We start from the raw sequence: 16,577 nt of genomic DNA, 5'->3' as shown, positions 1-16,577 counted from the left end.
GTAAATTGAAGATATTGGAATCCGAGCTTGATCACAGTCAATCAGTAGAGCAAAGTCAAATTAACTGGAAGCAATTTTACACCGACACAGAACTGAATGAACTTCGCTTTTTGCGGTGACATATATAAATCTTACGGTGCATTGTATCACAATACAACGAAAACGTGTGCAGACTATTGATCTACATGCTAACAGGTCTTTCATGAAGGAACCGTCTAACAATGTAAAACATTACTTTATTTGGAAAGAACGTGTTTAGTTTACGTGTACATACGTAAAAGAAATAATTAATTTATAGCATATAGAGCCCAAGTGTAAATCGATATCAGAATGTCAAGAGGCTAACCCTGTGACTGCCTTAGTAACGATTTGTACTGCAAGTTAATTTATGGTATGAAACACCTTGAAAGTCACTGACAGCTGAAACTAGACAACTGAAACTAGACAACTTAAACTAGCAACATTCTGGAGGATCTTTCATGAGATGTATAGCAATACACTGGGATATCCTATCGTAACATGTAGCAATGCACTATGAATTAGAAAACGGATCTTCAATTTATACATCATTTTAGCCGGCGAACATATAATTTATGTTTTAAAAATACAGATGTATAGATATCTGTTTGTTATTTATTTATAAAACTGTGCGGCGGCTTTGTTTTGTTTTTGATATATTTGTCTTTCATTTAAAGTCATGAGGACACGATTAGGTTGTAAAATGTTCGGGCATCATTATTACACAAGGCAGGCGAAGCTGATAAATGCATGGATAGCTTTTACAGTAGCTAATCCATCAGTGTTCTGTTCGGTTATTCGGCAAAGGGGTTGTGTTTGACAAAATAATAATGCTTAAAAATGATATTTATAAACTGCAAGTCAACAGTATTTACCTTAGTACAAACGTATTTATTTGAGTTGATTCTCTTTAGGTTTAATTGTACCTCTCGTAAAGTTTAATCCATTTCTGTAAATTTGTTTTCGGCTTCGAAAAAAGCACAAACTTCACACTTTGTTTTAATCATTCAGGATATCGATCATTGCTGTCACACAAACCATAACTACACCTCCTTACTATTTTTAAATATCACTGTCATATAAAAAAAACGTTTACACTGATGAGTAGCACAATACAAAATAAAACGGTCGATAAGTTTGTTGAGTTAGACAACCGATAGAGCGAAGCTAGTGTAAGGTAATGGTGTAGGGTGTAACCATGTGTGGGTTTCCCAATTTGACTGGCTGTCACGTTCGCTCAGCCCCAGTTCGTTAGTCGTGTATAAACTAATGTATTATTACAAGCCATGTTTTTATGTCATAACATTGCCACAGACTAGAGTTAATCTCTTACGCAAGGTTACAGTGACCAGAGATAAGACCCGACATCTTAGATCGAACGACTTCCCACTTAAATGTTACAGCTTTGTCCTAAGATCAGAGGAACCTCGAGGAACTGTGCGTGTTCTAAATCCGTCCCCCACGTGGACAGACAGCGAGCAGGACATTGTCTGCTAAGTTTGATTGGATCGGATCAAAACGACATCCAGTCGGAATTGAAATAGAAGGTGTGATAACAATTTCGATCCGAATTATAACTTATCTAGCAAGCGAAAATTTAGTTTCGCCTAGGAAGATTGCTGAGCAATATACGGTTACTCTTAGAGAGCCACTCATAATTTGGCGGCAAAACTTATAGAGGAGATTCTAAGGAAAGACAGTGGTTCATAAAGGTCAGTACGTTATTTGCTCGAATTTTGCAGAATATTACGGCATTGTAATTGTAATCATGTGTAGTATGTATACTTAATTACTAGGATCGTTTTGTACGTAGAATTACCTTTGTAGTGTTTAATTTACATGCGTATTTGATAAATGAGGTTGAGTATTATGTAGAGAATTGTGTAGATTGCTAGCTTCTGGTCAGAATTAATTTTGTAATTCGCTATTATATTAAGTTACTTCGTAGTGACCTATTGCATTTATTCATGTGATATGTTTCATTTTATACATGTTTGAATTGTGAATTTGGAAATTGGTTGAATATGTGTGTGTACTTTGTATGAGTTGTAATGTAAAGAAATGCGTCTGATTGTTGTGATATTGTTTAGTATAATGGGATTTGGAATATGTACTGATGTGACGCAATTTATTGATGATTGTATGAGAAGTAATTGATACCGTGCTTTTATTATGACGTTGTTTTACCATACAAGAACGTATGAGTATTTCAATGTGAATGAATGCGTGACCGAAGAAATTTAATAGCCATTATCTGATGATAGGCTGGGTGTAGTGTGAAATGAGAGGGCTAAGGAAAATATTGTACCGTCCTTGTGTTTTCACAGGAAGCTTTTTTGGGGACAGAACTTCTGGTTCAGTTAAGTTCCGAGTCTCTAAGCGGGGAGACGTAAGTGAGACTAGCAGAGCAATCGGAGTGGACAAGTCTAGTCGGGGGAGATTGTCGAGGTGGAGGAGGAAAGGAGTCGAGGAGGATAGAGTGGATAAGGAGGAAGATTATAGAGAAGTCGAGAGAAGAAGGAATTTGGAGAAAGTCGAGAGGAAGAGAAAGAATAGGAGGAATATGAGAGAACATACAAATGAGTATAATACAAGGACAGGTGGTAAGCTATCTCACACTACAAATCAAATACTGCAATAGGCTATCACAGGGTCGAGCGGAAGGAGAGTACTTGGGAAATTTTAATCATTTGACTATTGAATTGTCATTACATTGTTATACGTTGAATTTCACTTTTTTATATTCAGTCATTTAACCGTCGGCATTGTTGACTGGGGGCTCGGAGCCTTACATCTGTCTTTCACTATTTTAACTTCAAACCAAAGTCAAGCATGGGTGGGACTTCTGTAATAATTTAAATAAAATATTGGAAGCACCCCACCCCAAACCTACCACAGTGATGGCATTACAAAACCCTGACACGCCACACTGGCCAATAGCAGCTGTCAATCAAAGCTTACGGATGGTCAATTGTTCATCTCAGGCTTTACAAGAATTATTAATTATATGCCCGGCTGTCCAAACATTATTACACTTCCACGCCTTACATAAATTATTAATTATCTCACAGGCCTTATAAGAATCATTAATTGTATTCCATGCCTTACAAGAATTATTAATTATATCCCAGGCCTTATAAGAATTATTAATTATATCCCAGGCCTTAAAATAATTCCTAATTATATCCCAGGCCTTTTAAGAATTATTAACTATATTCCATGCCTTACAAGAATTATTAATTATATCTCATGCCTTATAAGAATTGTTAATTATATTCCAGGCCTAACAATAATTAATAATTATATTACAGGCATAACAAGAATTATTAATTATTTCCCAGGCAGTGTACGTACAGCTTGTTATAGCGTCATGAACTAATTCTGACACTTTATAGTGTATAACTCAGCATATCTGGATGGTAAAGATTAGTGTCATCTTGCTCCTTAGTGCGCTCAGTGGATGGTTAGTTCTGAGCAGCAATATACTCTAAAATGACAGTTATGGTAATCCTGACCATCGGTAGACATCGAACTCATAGAGGTGGTAATTCATGCTAACAACAGTAAACTTCACCCTCCTGGCAGTGGTAATTCTGTCTAGCAATATATTCTAAAATCATAGCCTTGGTAATTCTGACCAGCAGTGGACCTCAAACTCATAGCTGTAGTAATTCTGACACAGTAGACCTCAAACTCATAGCTGTGGTAATTCTGACCAGCAGTGGACCTCAAACTCATACCTGTGGTAATTCTGACCAGCAGTGGACCTCGAACTCATACCTGTGGTAATTCTGACCCAGCAGACCTCAGATTCATAGCTGTGGTAATTCTGACCCAGTAGACCTCCATCTCACGTCTGTTGTCATAATGCATCACTTGACCGTATTTCATTAGAAACATTAAATGCTGCTGACAGTAGAAAATAGAAGAAAATATAAAATAAACATATCATGTAGACCTTTGATTGTTGTGCTGACGTTGTGTGGTTGTGATGACACTTGACATTAAAAGGCGTATTCCCTGTCATCTTACAAGATCATACGTACTTATTATTACAACATTTTTGTTATTGATAATGTTGTATCGTCGCAAGCCACAAGCGACAATCCGCTATGCTCCTTTGTGGCAGTTTGTTCTAAGAAACTTCATTTTTCACGAGTACACAAATAAATTATCAACACAAACGAAGAATCTGCAGCACATCAATAATAATATCAGTTTTATCCATCGACAAGTGCGTGTGTTTGGAAACGAAACTCTAATTGGCTCATTTAAACATCCTGAAATGTCATGTTGGTTCACGATTGAGAGATAATTCTGTTCGCGCTGACAGTTAAGCAGATTTATGCATTCATGAGAAACGAGTCGACCTCAGCGCAGGTAACCATGGGCGATAACGGAGTGTAACGCATTGCCGTCTGTGTTTTACTATGGCGATGGTAGTGTTACATGCAAGCGCTCTCACTGATAAGCGAATTAGGCACTTACACGAGTTTAGCATGATGCTATTTATTTTCCCCTATGTCCTTGGACCTCAGGACAGCAATCGTTGTGAAATGAAAGGTTCTGCAACGCGCGAATGCTACAAATATGTTTCTCTGTTCACCTAACAATCGTAGATCAAGAAACTCTAATTGCAAACTTTTTTATTGTTTCACATTGATATGAATCATCAGTAAGCCTTTCAGGGCTAAATATTAGTACTTCACACTGTGTAGTGAAAAACACTATAAAAACACACAATATAAATTATTACTCCTATCTCAAATTACTAAACAAATATACATATAAATTTATTTTAGTGGTACCGTATACGGAAGGGATCTCAAACACGCGGCCCGCAAGGGCATATTGTGCGGCCCGCGACGCATTTTGGGATTTTCAAAAAAATTGACTATTCGTTTATTTTTTTTACTTTTCGCCGCCTTTTGAACTTTAACGTTAGCGCCATTTTAACCATAAGAAACTTTGACTTATTTATTCGTAGTCTTTCTATTAATTGTCGCCCTTAATGCGGACTTCCGGTTCCTGTTTTTTAGTAATCGAGTTGATGTTGAATTATAAAGTTGATTTTGCTGCATTTTTATAAACATAAAAGCCCGTATAAATGTCTTCTGTTTCGAAAAAAAGAAAACTCGCAGACGAAAAGAGAGTTTTTCAAGTCAAATGGGAGGATTTATATTTTGTCACTGAGGTCAGCGATAAAATTCAATGTGTCGTTTGTCAACAAACGATAGCTGTTCCGAAGGAGTATAACGTGCGTCGGCACTACGAAACAATGCACCGTGAGAAATATGACGCTTACGCGGGCAAAATTAGAGAGGATAAAGTTATGCAACTTAAATCAGCATTATGCAAACAAAGAAGTTTCTTTACCAATGCTAGTCAGTGCAACGAAGATTCAGTAAGAGTAAGTTTCGCTATAAGACTGTAGAGTAGGGATCTCAAACACGCGGCCCGCCAAGCCGTATCCTGTGGCCCGCAAAACGATTGGCGTCACAAGGTGTCATGAGAGATAGCAAAGGTGGTGCGGCCCTTGGGCCATTGAAAATCCCCTCATGCGGCCCTCAGGGTGGTTTGAGTTTGAGACCCCTGGTATACGGAGTCCAACCGTACCTGTCCTGTAGTACTAGGAAAAAATGTCATTCTTTGTGGAGGGATTACATGCTTGATAATCCTCCTACGTACATAATTCCAGCTGCATGGAAAATTGCTATTGATAGCATTGAGTGTGAGTCATTACAGTCAGATCTACGAATGTGCGTACTATCAACATTGTACCGTATTTAACATTACTATCAACATTGCACAGTATTTAACATTACTATCAACATTGCACAGTATTTAACATTACTATCAACGGCATTGCCCGCAATGTTGATGCTCATATAAGAGAAGCGATTACAGAGAACTTAGGAAACTCTGAACATTTTACCGTTTGTCCAAGTGTGATCAGGGTTTATCAACAGGGTTCCAATTCCAAAATTCAGGTTAAACTAAAAAAGACCCAAGTCTGATATATATCTCATAAGTGAAGTCCAAGTGGTTGACCACTTAGCTTCTGCTTTGTTTCCCTCAGTAGGTCAGAGAACAGTTTACGATCTACTCTGGAATATCTGAAGGTTAAGATCGACATTGAATATCTGACCCCAGAGCAACTGGATAGATTCAAACAAGTATTGGGCAAATGGGATTGCGTGTTTTAGAATGGGCCAACATACTTGGGAACAACTGACCTTATCAAGCATAAGATAATACTCAGTGATGATAAATCTTTCCAACAACCATACAGTAGAATACCCCTGGGGATGTATAAGGAGGTGCGTCAGCGCATTAAGGGAATGCTAGATGCTGGTGCAATCAGGGAATCTGAAAGTCCTTAGTCATGTAATGTTGTGTTGGTCTGGAAACGAGATAACAGCATACATTTCTGCATTGACTATAGGACCAACAATGCAAAGATCCGGAAGGACGACTGCATACTTCCGTAGTTTGATGATACCGTTGATATATTGAGAGGGGCAATGTTCTTCTCCAAGGTGGACCTAAGATCAGATATTTGAAAGTCGAGATGGAGGAAGAACACAAGCAGTATACATCCTTCTCGTTAGGTTTGAATGAGGCGTACCGCATGAGTTTTGGTTTGTGTATGCTAAACCATTTATTGTGCATACTGATGATAGCAGCTCTGGTTTATGCGCAGTCCTATATCAAGAGCAAGATGGTGTATAAATGGTCATTGCTTACGCGAGTCACGGATTGAGACCCAGAGAACAACGATATCCAGCCCATAAACTCGAGCTTTCGGCGCTAAAATGGGCCGTGACGGATAAATTCCATGACTTTCTCGTAGGTTCCTCCTTCGAGGTGGTCACGGACAGCAACCCGTTGACATACGTCCTTTCGACGGCAAAGCTTGACGCTACAGGGCATAGATGGGTTGCAGCTCTAGCAAACTAAGATTTCTCCATCAGATATAGAGCTGGAAATAATAACTTTGACGCCAACACCCTCTCGTGTTTACCACAAATGTACCCCGACCTGGTGGAAAGCATTTGCTCTGCAGCCACCGTCTCTGTTCCCTTGATTGAGAGTGTTTCGGATGATTCAGCACTTCATTCGGCCGATGAGGTGTTCTCATTTGAACGTTGTTACAACATTAAAGGACAGGCAACAGTAAACCAATAGAACAACAGCTAACGTTTTTGACCTCAAGAGTAAGGGTTAACGTCCCATTGAGGAGGATCTCCGGAGAGAAAATTTGTCGGTGCAAAAGTTTCTCTGTGAATGGAACCGCCTTGTAGTTGAAAACGGCGCTCTCTACAGAACCACTTCTCTTGATGGTCAATCAGTCAGATAGCTTGTGATCCCAGAGACAAACCGGAGCCTGGACCTGAAAGGTATCTGTAAGGATGTAGGTCATCAAAGCAAGGAGAAGACACACTGGCAAAGGTTTTATTGACCCGGTCTGGAGAAGGACGTTAATCGCAAGGTGGAGTTTTGCTAACGGTGTGTATACAGAAAGACTCCGGTTAGGGCAATGGCTAAATTAACCTCAATTCACACTACTCCCTTTATGGAGCTCGTCTGCATAGACGTTTTGTCACTAGCGTGGTCTAATGGAGGGTTTGAGAGTATCTTGGTGATAATCGATCATTTCACCAGGTATGCACAGGCCACTCCTTGACTCAATCAAACGGCCCAGACTAACGCTAAAGCCCTTTAGGAGCAATTTTTCGATATTAGGGTTTCCCGGAAAGGCTTCACAGTGATCAGGGACGTAGTTTCGAGAGTAGGGTTATACATGAGCTATGCAAATTAGCGAACACACAGAAGTCTCGCTCCTATCCATTTCGACAACAGGGAAATGGTGCCTGCGAAAGTTTCAATGGAACGCTCTTAAAAATGCTAGGGACACTGGAGGAAGAGCAAAAACATGATTCAAATTCGTACATTGTTTCAGATTGTTTAGTATCTGGGCACTAAAAAATTAAAGACCGCCTCCGATTCGCGAGGAGGTCTAACAATAGCCATGCTAAGAACAAGGTCCAGTATGATAAGAAACTCAGAGTCCAAACTTGAAGTAGGGCACCGCGTCCTAGTGCGCAATGTTGGACTAAAGGGGAAACAAAATTTAGCCGATAAGTGGACCAATGACGTATAACAGTTGATATCAATCCCCAATTTATATATGCCAGTGTACAAGGTAAGAAGGGTCGCAGTCCGAAATCTGTACGCACATTGCATCGTAATCTGCTTTTACCCTTTTACTATCTTCCTTGCGATCCTGCCCACATGAAACCGGTTCGAAAGAATCCGATTGTACAAAAAGTTACCCCTTCAGAGTCGAGTTCTGAATCTCTGAGTTCTGATTCAGATACTGACATGTATGTTACACCACACAGATTGTTTGACCCCTTGAACACTCCACACGGACCGCCCCTGACAGTGGATCTCCATCTATTATCAACCCTCATATTAGCCAGCCTCTTGAAGGCGTAACCTTTCAAAATACTGGATCTAGGCAATATGAGGTTAAATGAATCAAACCATTTTTCTACTCTCTCACATGCCTCAGGTGTCTACCAATAGGTCAGTTCGAAACCCGACCGTATTCGGAAACACAGAGCGTCATTCCCTGAGGTTAGTCTAGAGCCCACCAGCGCTATAGGTCTCGCAGGAAGACTCAGGCCAGCAATCGGTAGGGCGTTCAACCAGTGACCGAAAACCACCCGACCGGCTGGGTCAGTGGGTGTATTCACAGACGATCTACTACGTGTGAGTTACTGTGATCCATCCGGATCTTTGTTTTTATTTAAGGTCTCTCTATACAATTTCGCATTTTCCATAGGTTAAAATTTTAAAGAAAAAGAATTTCCCCGGCTTTCCTCACTGGTTATACTGGCTGTTTAAAAAAGACCTTGTATATCTTAGGTATAATTAAAAGAACCTTTAATTCCCTTTATTTTGATGTATGATTGATGGGTGTACTATGGGTTATAGAATATACAGCTTGGCCTTACTTCAGATGTGAACCTTTCAAAAAAGTGCTAGCTCTACTTGGTCATTTTCACTTCCTGAACTTCAGAGGTAAATTGTATAAAAAAGAGCCGATAACATTTTTTACATTTTACATATTTGGTACTTCATTCATTGCACTTTCAGAAGCTGGTATTGTCTTGTCTGGCAAAATTCATTTTCCCTATTTTAACAGCTGCTATGTATAGTGTACTTTAGACTAATTCAGGCTGATTTTTTAACACAAGGGAGCGGTCATTTTAGTTAGCAGTGCTCTTAAATCATGTAAAATTTCCAAAAGTACAATATTCAAAGAAACATCATCCACATTACATTACTGTAGCATATAGGTATGCCAACATTCTCTCCATTGTGCATGTTTTAAATGCAAACTACTTCACCTTACATACGTCACTCTCTCTAAAGTACATATTAATTGGTGAGCGCCCCCTTAGTAATGTTGAATATCCCATTTATTGTCAATCTAACAGAAAAAATAAATATAAAGGGACAATTTCACATTATTATATAAGTAACTGTAGTTTTCAATTTCAGTAGTTTTATGTATTTAATTCTTCGCCAGGCACGTGAGCTTATCAAGCTCTGTAGCTCCGTTTATTGTTTCCTTGTCCTCCATTTAATGAGTCAATATTACTTGAGAATGATGGATGAATGTAGGGGTAATGGTCTTCCGGGGAGAATCGGGTGGGTTTGAATCCTGCTGGAGCTGACCTACTAGGTCAGTCACGCTAGTAGCACTACGGAAGAACAAGATAAAGGGAATAAGCAGTGACAGAAAACCGTTTTTGTATAGTTTTTATTTTAAAACGAAAGAGAATGAACTTTCAAATATCTTTTTTTAAATGTTTGCTTGTAAATCTAGATATCATATTTGAATACCTGTCATGTATTAATGTTTTTATTAATTTCTGAAAACACGATGTATAGCACTGATTGATTATTTGTTCCTGTACATTTATAAAGTTGTTAAATGTCAGGAGATAAATACACTTTGAGAGGGAGTATGTGACCCAGGTACATCTTTGTCATGGGAGAGCGCGTGAGTGAGTGGTGATCGATCAATGGATGAAAAAGACGATAACGTCGAGCGCCTGCACCTGATAAAAGCCCTAGGCGCTCGTCGTGTCGTCTCTAGACGAACGACATCTTATTCATTTTGTCTAGGCCAATGGTGGCGAATGTTTCGGGTCTTCGTGTCTGGTAAGTTGTAATTTATGTTATCGTATCGCTGTATTGAAATAATGGCGTGCGGGTTGTGTAGCGTACTTGCATCGTTTGTAGTATTGTATATTTATGTATTTGTTCCGTTCTATTTTAGTATCGTATATGAAGTATTTGTTCTGTTTCGTTGTAGGTTTTGTTTTCTTTGGTTTTTCTATTATCTCGTATACTTGACGGAAAATAAACCCCACGACCCGAGGGTGTTGTTTCGCCACTTTTTGTACAACGCCCGGTTCACATGTCGATCATGTGAAAATTCTATTTTCCATTGGTTATGTTTAAAACGTCATTGGATTGTTGGACATATCGAGGTTTGTCGATGACATTGGATGGTGTTCCTTTTACAGGTGCACGAAACTCGATCCAGACACGTGTTTCAAGCTGTCTTTTTCGATGGAGAGAGTGTCAAAAATTGTACTCTTTATCTTGACGCTATCGTTTTAATGTCCCTAAAAAGGAATTATTTTTAAAAAAATCTCAGATGAAACCTGCTGATTTCCCTAGTGACACTCAACCTTGAAATCTTTAAATTAGATCATGTAGGGGTCAGCCGTCTTTCTAAATTTTCTGAAAGTCACCTTTTGCTTCTCTCGTATGTGAAAATAACGCTACGGAGCTCCCGAACGATTTTCTTTCTTGGTGTATCTGGACTCACTTGGTTTTGTGACGTATGTTGAGGTTTTGGTTTAGGCTCGCGCTTTTGCTAACACTTCAATTAGCGTATAAGGCGACACCGAACGTCGTGGTGGTCTGTAGACTTCTTGTTTCTTCTCAGGAAAGTATCTGGATTCCAAAATTTGATTTGACTTAGTTTTACACACTCGCTCCCTACATAGAGAGAACTTCTTACACTAAGACTGCGGAGAAGAAAAAGACAGAAGAGGCAAAACAGATCGCCCATCTCGTCACAGATTTACAGAGAATTATTCGAAAGTATATTTCAGATAAGACTGCGGACTACTCTCGAGATAAATACCAAAATACGTTCAATATCTGTCACGAGAAGGATACTGGACTACAGAGTGTCCACAACGCCAAAGTATATGAAAGACAAGAAAGAAAATAGACAACAGTAAATATGCATATTATCTTTCTAAAGAAACATGACACCGGTCTTCAGAGTGTACAAGAAAAATCAGAAAAATCACGATGAGGAAGAGAAGAAGAGGTCTTCCAAAGCAGGAAAGAAAGAACTAATACGAGTAAAGATTTTTTAAAGGGTGAAAAAATACAGAAAAAATAAGAATATTGACTTTTGTCTGTGTGATGAAATTTTTATTATGACATTTTTTCAAAGAGAATACACCTAAAACGAAAGGATTTGTGATTTATTAGAAATGAATAAGATTCTTAAACACACACACACACACACACACACACACACACTATCGAATCATGGGGAACAGATTTAAGTTTTAAGTTGATTCAGCAATCGTAGATTAGTATCCTTTTTCTAAGAGATATAGGTGGGCCCAGAAAAGACAGCTGAATATTTTCAATCACAAAATAATTTATATGCTTGACACCATCAGATTGACCTGTCTCAACCCCTTTCCAGGACCATGTTCTATTCCACCTCCTGTTACCGCTTTTGATGTTTTTGTAGTGCTGCTGGTATCGGCACGTCAGGAATGATGTGTGAGGATGCAGACGTTGAAGATTCAGAAATCTGAACACACGTGTGACTTTCTCTCTTCGGTTTAGGTAAAGAAGTCCGATCCATTTGTTTGATATACATGAAGTCCGTCAAAATGTCGCGTAGCACACTCGGCGTTTTCTTCTTCTTGTATTGTGACAAGGAGATATGTTATTAGTACTGTATATTCTGAGTCATGATACGCATCAGTGACAGGGAGATATACTGTTAGTACTGTATATACTGAGCCATGATACGCATCAGTGACAGGGAGATATGTTATTAGTACTGTATATACTGAGTCATGATACGCATCAGTGACAGGGAGATATATTATTAGTACTGTATATACTGAGCCATGATACGCATCAGTGACAGGAGATATGTTATTAGTACTGTATATACTGAGCCATTGACCGTCATCGATTATTTAACCGCAAACAATCTAGTTTTCAGTTGTTGTTTTTTCCGAACACGGATTCACGGTACCAGAGAATATAGCAACACGTATTAGAAAGAAGAAAAAAAAAAAAACGGGCAGCAAAATAAAAAATATAAAATTAAAAAAAACAAAACAAAGACAATAGCCGGGTACCAGTACACGTATATCCAATATCCATAATCCATGACGATGGTTGTATATAACAGAAGAATGAAAGTCATTTATTATCAATTCTTTGAGTTTTTTCTGGTGAATATGACATATTAATTTTTTTTAATGTAAATACTTTCCAGTTTGTTATCTTTGTTAGCTTCTTTTAATACCTGCCGATACTGGAACAGTTTAATTGGAAGCAGGATATTATGTAGTACAGCATATGGATAAAGTGAACTATGTTCCGTGATGATATAAAAATCTTGATGAATTATACATTTTGCTAAACACTACCTTAAGGAGGTGCAATTCTAGTCTTAACTTTCTAACATCATTCACTACATGCTTGTTTTGTTTCTTGATTGTTCAGTCTTTCGTTGTTTCTTAAATGAACAAATACATTGTAGCCTGAGAGATGGATACAGCCGTAATCCCTTTTAATATCCTTGGGTAAGCCTCTGCAATTTTTTTATATTTGTCTCAGCATTACCAGCATCTTCTTTTACTTTCATCATCACTGAGATACCAACAGTATCCGGCATGTTAGGTACTAGTCTAGAAATGTATACCTATAGGGTGTTATTAAATTTACCTGTGTTTGGTACATGAACATTACAGTTATCAGTATGGTACAGGTGGTTTCGATTGTCTGTTTGGATTAATATATTTCTGGTATTCATTTAATAAAACAAAACATGAATGTATTTATCCCTCTTATAGTTACAGTGATCAACATGTTCATTCATTTTGAATCTGACTGAAGGTTATAAATACTTGTTTCATCTGGTTTGATCGACACGGAACAGTTTCATTAAAACTAATGTTAGGTAACTCATCCTGTCTTGCGTATCACTCTTTTTCTTAGAGTTTGTTATATAAAAATCATTGGTCTTTCTGACTTTATCAACATAGGCTCTCATTTTCTTTTCACATTCTCGTGTCTCCAGATATCACTTGCTTTTATTTTCTGTCTCCATATCGAATAGTTCAACAATTAATCCAGTGCCAGTGGATGAAATATTCCAAATGCTGAAAATGCTACGATCAGAGTTTAACAATGATACAAAATGTTGTCACAATAGTTCGCACGTATCGGGATCTAAAATAAATACTTTATAAATTGAGTAAGTTATTGCAACCAATTTAATTTATATTGTATCTTCAGTCATTAAGAATTTAAACCCTTTCCAATCAGAAGTTTTAGGTATTTTGTTCATGTCAATATTAATCTGTACATTGTATTATTTGCCTACGTTTTTGGTAACATTCACAAGTGAATATTAACCTTCAATTTATTGTCTTTAATACGTAAGTAATGTTTTTTGTTCGACTAAAGAAACTGTATGAGATGGTATCTGATAATAACAAGCAGACATTAGCTCTTACTCGTACGGTACCGACCTCGACCCCGATCCCGACCCCGACCTCAAACAATCACCCCATGTTCTAGTTTATCCTCAAAAGAAATGGTGCTGGATGGACATCCAATATGGCATCCAGAATGGCCGTTTTGAAATCTTGGTATTGCCACTTCTCCTGAATGGATGATCCTATCAGCACGAAATATCCACTAAAAGTGTTCTTATGATGTCCAGTTGGTCCGAAAAAAGGGTACTGATCTGATGTCCAATATGGCTGCCACAGTAGTATCTTAAAAATCCTGTTATTGCTACTTCTTCTGAATGTAAAGACATATTGCCAAGGGAGTTTTACCAGAAGACTTCTTATGATGTATAGTTGATTCGGGTTGACTACAGTGGCAATCTTGAAAATCATATCACTTCTCCTGAATGAATGGTCACATGAGCATAGGGTTTTCACTGAAAGGCTATGAAGTCTAGTCCGTTGTAAAATGAAAATTATGCCAATCTCACTTCCCATATGGTCAGCAGAATGACCATCCTGAAAATCTTGTTATCTCTATTGTACTTTCGCCACAAGACCTCTTATTATGTCATATTCGTTCAAACTGGAAATGATGCCAACATGATACCCAGTATGGCCACCATGGCAGTCATCTTGAAGATAGAAAGTCATATCAAAGTGGGATTTCCAACAGAATACTTCTCATGACGTATTGTTGGTCCGAAATGATAATGATGCTAATCTGTCTTTCAATATGTCCACCCCAGCAGTTACATTGAAAATCTTGTTATTGTTGTAGAATATCAGAGATGGTTTCAGTATTCAGCTGTAAAAAATAAGAAATGATCTTGTCTTGAATTTCTTACCAAAATTGTCAGCATAAAAAGTGTTATTGCCTTTTAGAGAATTTTGTTCAATTTTATTTACACATTTGTTTACCTTTCGGAAATACTACTTTACAGAAGAAAATATTTTAGCACGATTAGTTAAAATGAATATTTTTGTAAAATTATTTTAAGATCATTTTCATATAATGTATTCTTAAATAAATGTGTTGCCTTGCTGGCTTTAACTGTTTTGCAAAGAAAGATTAAAAACAATATCATTATTATTATTATTATTATTATTATTATTATTAGTAGTAGTAGTAGTAGTAGTAGTAGTCGTAGTAGTAATTTTAGTAGTAGACATATTATATCATTTACTTGTGTGCAACAGAGTTTTTAAACAACAATATACTTCGTTCACATTGCCTCGAGATCCTATGTTATTGTATCAGCTTTTGTGAGACAAGCAATTGCGGGTGGGGTGGGGGGACAGTCAAATCGCTCTTACTAAACACATCGGTAAAAAGGTCAACTCCAAACTATGGAATTTATATCTTTTTTGGGTTGAATAAAAGGGGTGGTCACCATCATTTTGCAGTGACGGGTGTAACCACCAAAAGAATACAACTAATAACACTTGTGGATTTTATAAATTTCCCAAACAGTCAAATCATAAGTCATAGTGGATTCATGCCTCAGGTTGGAATGATCTCATATTGAAATATGTCAATTCTTATATGCAAATGTGTGATTATCATTCTGTATATAGAAAATCTAACAGGACAAATGAAAAAAGTACAGATTGTATGCCAAATGTCAAATTACCCCAGATACATTTATGTTGTGGGAAAAAGAGAAAAACTCAAACAAGCAAAAAATATTGTTGGACCAATACGTAATATTATTATAAACTTTATTTGCAGTCAAAAACTTCTTGTCTACAATATGCACATTTTTATGAGAAATTGGGCAATATTATTTGTGAGGAAAAAAAGAAACATTTATGAAATTTAATAATGCATGGTTATTTTTTAGCTTGGCAATATTAACGAAGTCTCAAATGGAGTTCAGCTAAAATGCCAAAAATAAATGGAGTTCATTAGTTTGATAAAATATTATAATCTTGGAAATATGGTATTCACTGACTTAAAACTTAAGTCCAATTTATCGGAAAAAAACATAGAGCTACTTTCATCACTAAAACATGTTTTTACTCTGTATTTATTTATGCTAAGAAGTCAGTGACGTTGGCAAGTTCAATTTATTAAATGACCATGGTTATCTTCTTTCTAAAGCATTGATATATGTACCATTGTAAGGGCCAAAACTGATATACGTTTCGGGTCTGCAATCTTAATGTTTCCTTGCATGACACAAACATTATCTTTTGTACAAAATAAGTAAATGTGAACATTTAATAATTCTGTTAACCTCATTACTTTCACTCACTGAACTTAAAACAGTTATCTGTTAATGACCCTAACATAAATAACATTTTCAAAAGCTGTTTGTATAAAATACATTTACAACAAAACCGTAAAGTAAAAATAAATGAAATTTCTCCTGTTACTTGCCCTTAGCCAACTTAATTTTGATGGTAATAATTCATATATATATATATATATATATATATATATATATATATATATATATATATATATATATATATATAGTGAGAGAGAGAGATGTTCTCAAACACATTTTCTGCATGTACTATAAGTAAATAAATAAGACAACAAGAAATATTAACAATGTATTTATACATTTGGTATCTTCGAGTTACCGCATGTACATAAGATTTGATTACATATACACGTAAATCAAATATCTTATCCCAAAATGATATTTTTTATTAGTGTTGAAAACTTAACTGAAA

This window comes from Sinohyriopsis cumingii, chromosome 1 (genome assembly GCF_028554795.1).
Source record: "Sinohyriopsis cumingii isolate HCF-2022 chromosome 1, ASM2855479v2, whole genome shotgun sequence".
Taxonomy (NCBI): Eukaryota; Metazoa; Mollusca; class Bivalvia; order Unionida; family Unionidae; genus Sinohyriopsis; species Sinohyriopsis cumingii.
The sequence above is the reverse complement of the archived record's forward strand: the minus strand, read 5'-3'. Positions refer to the sequence as shown.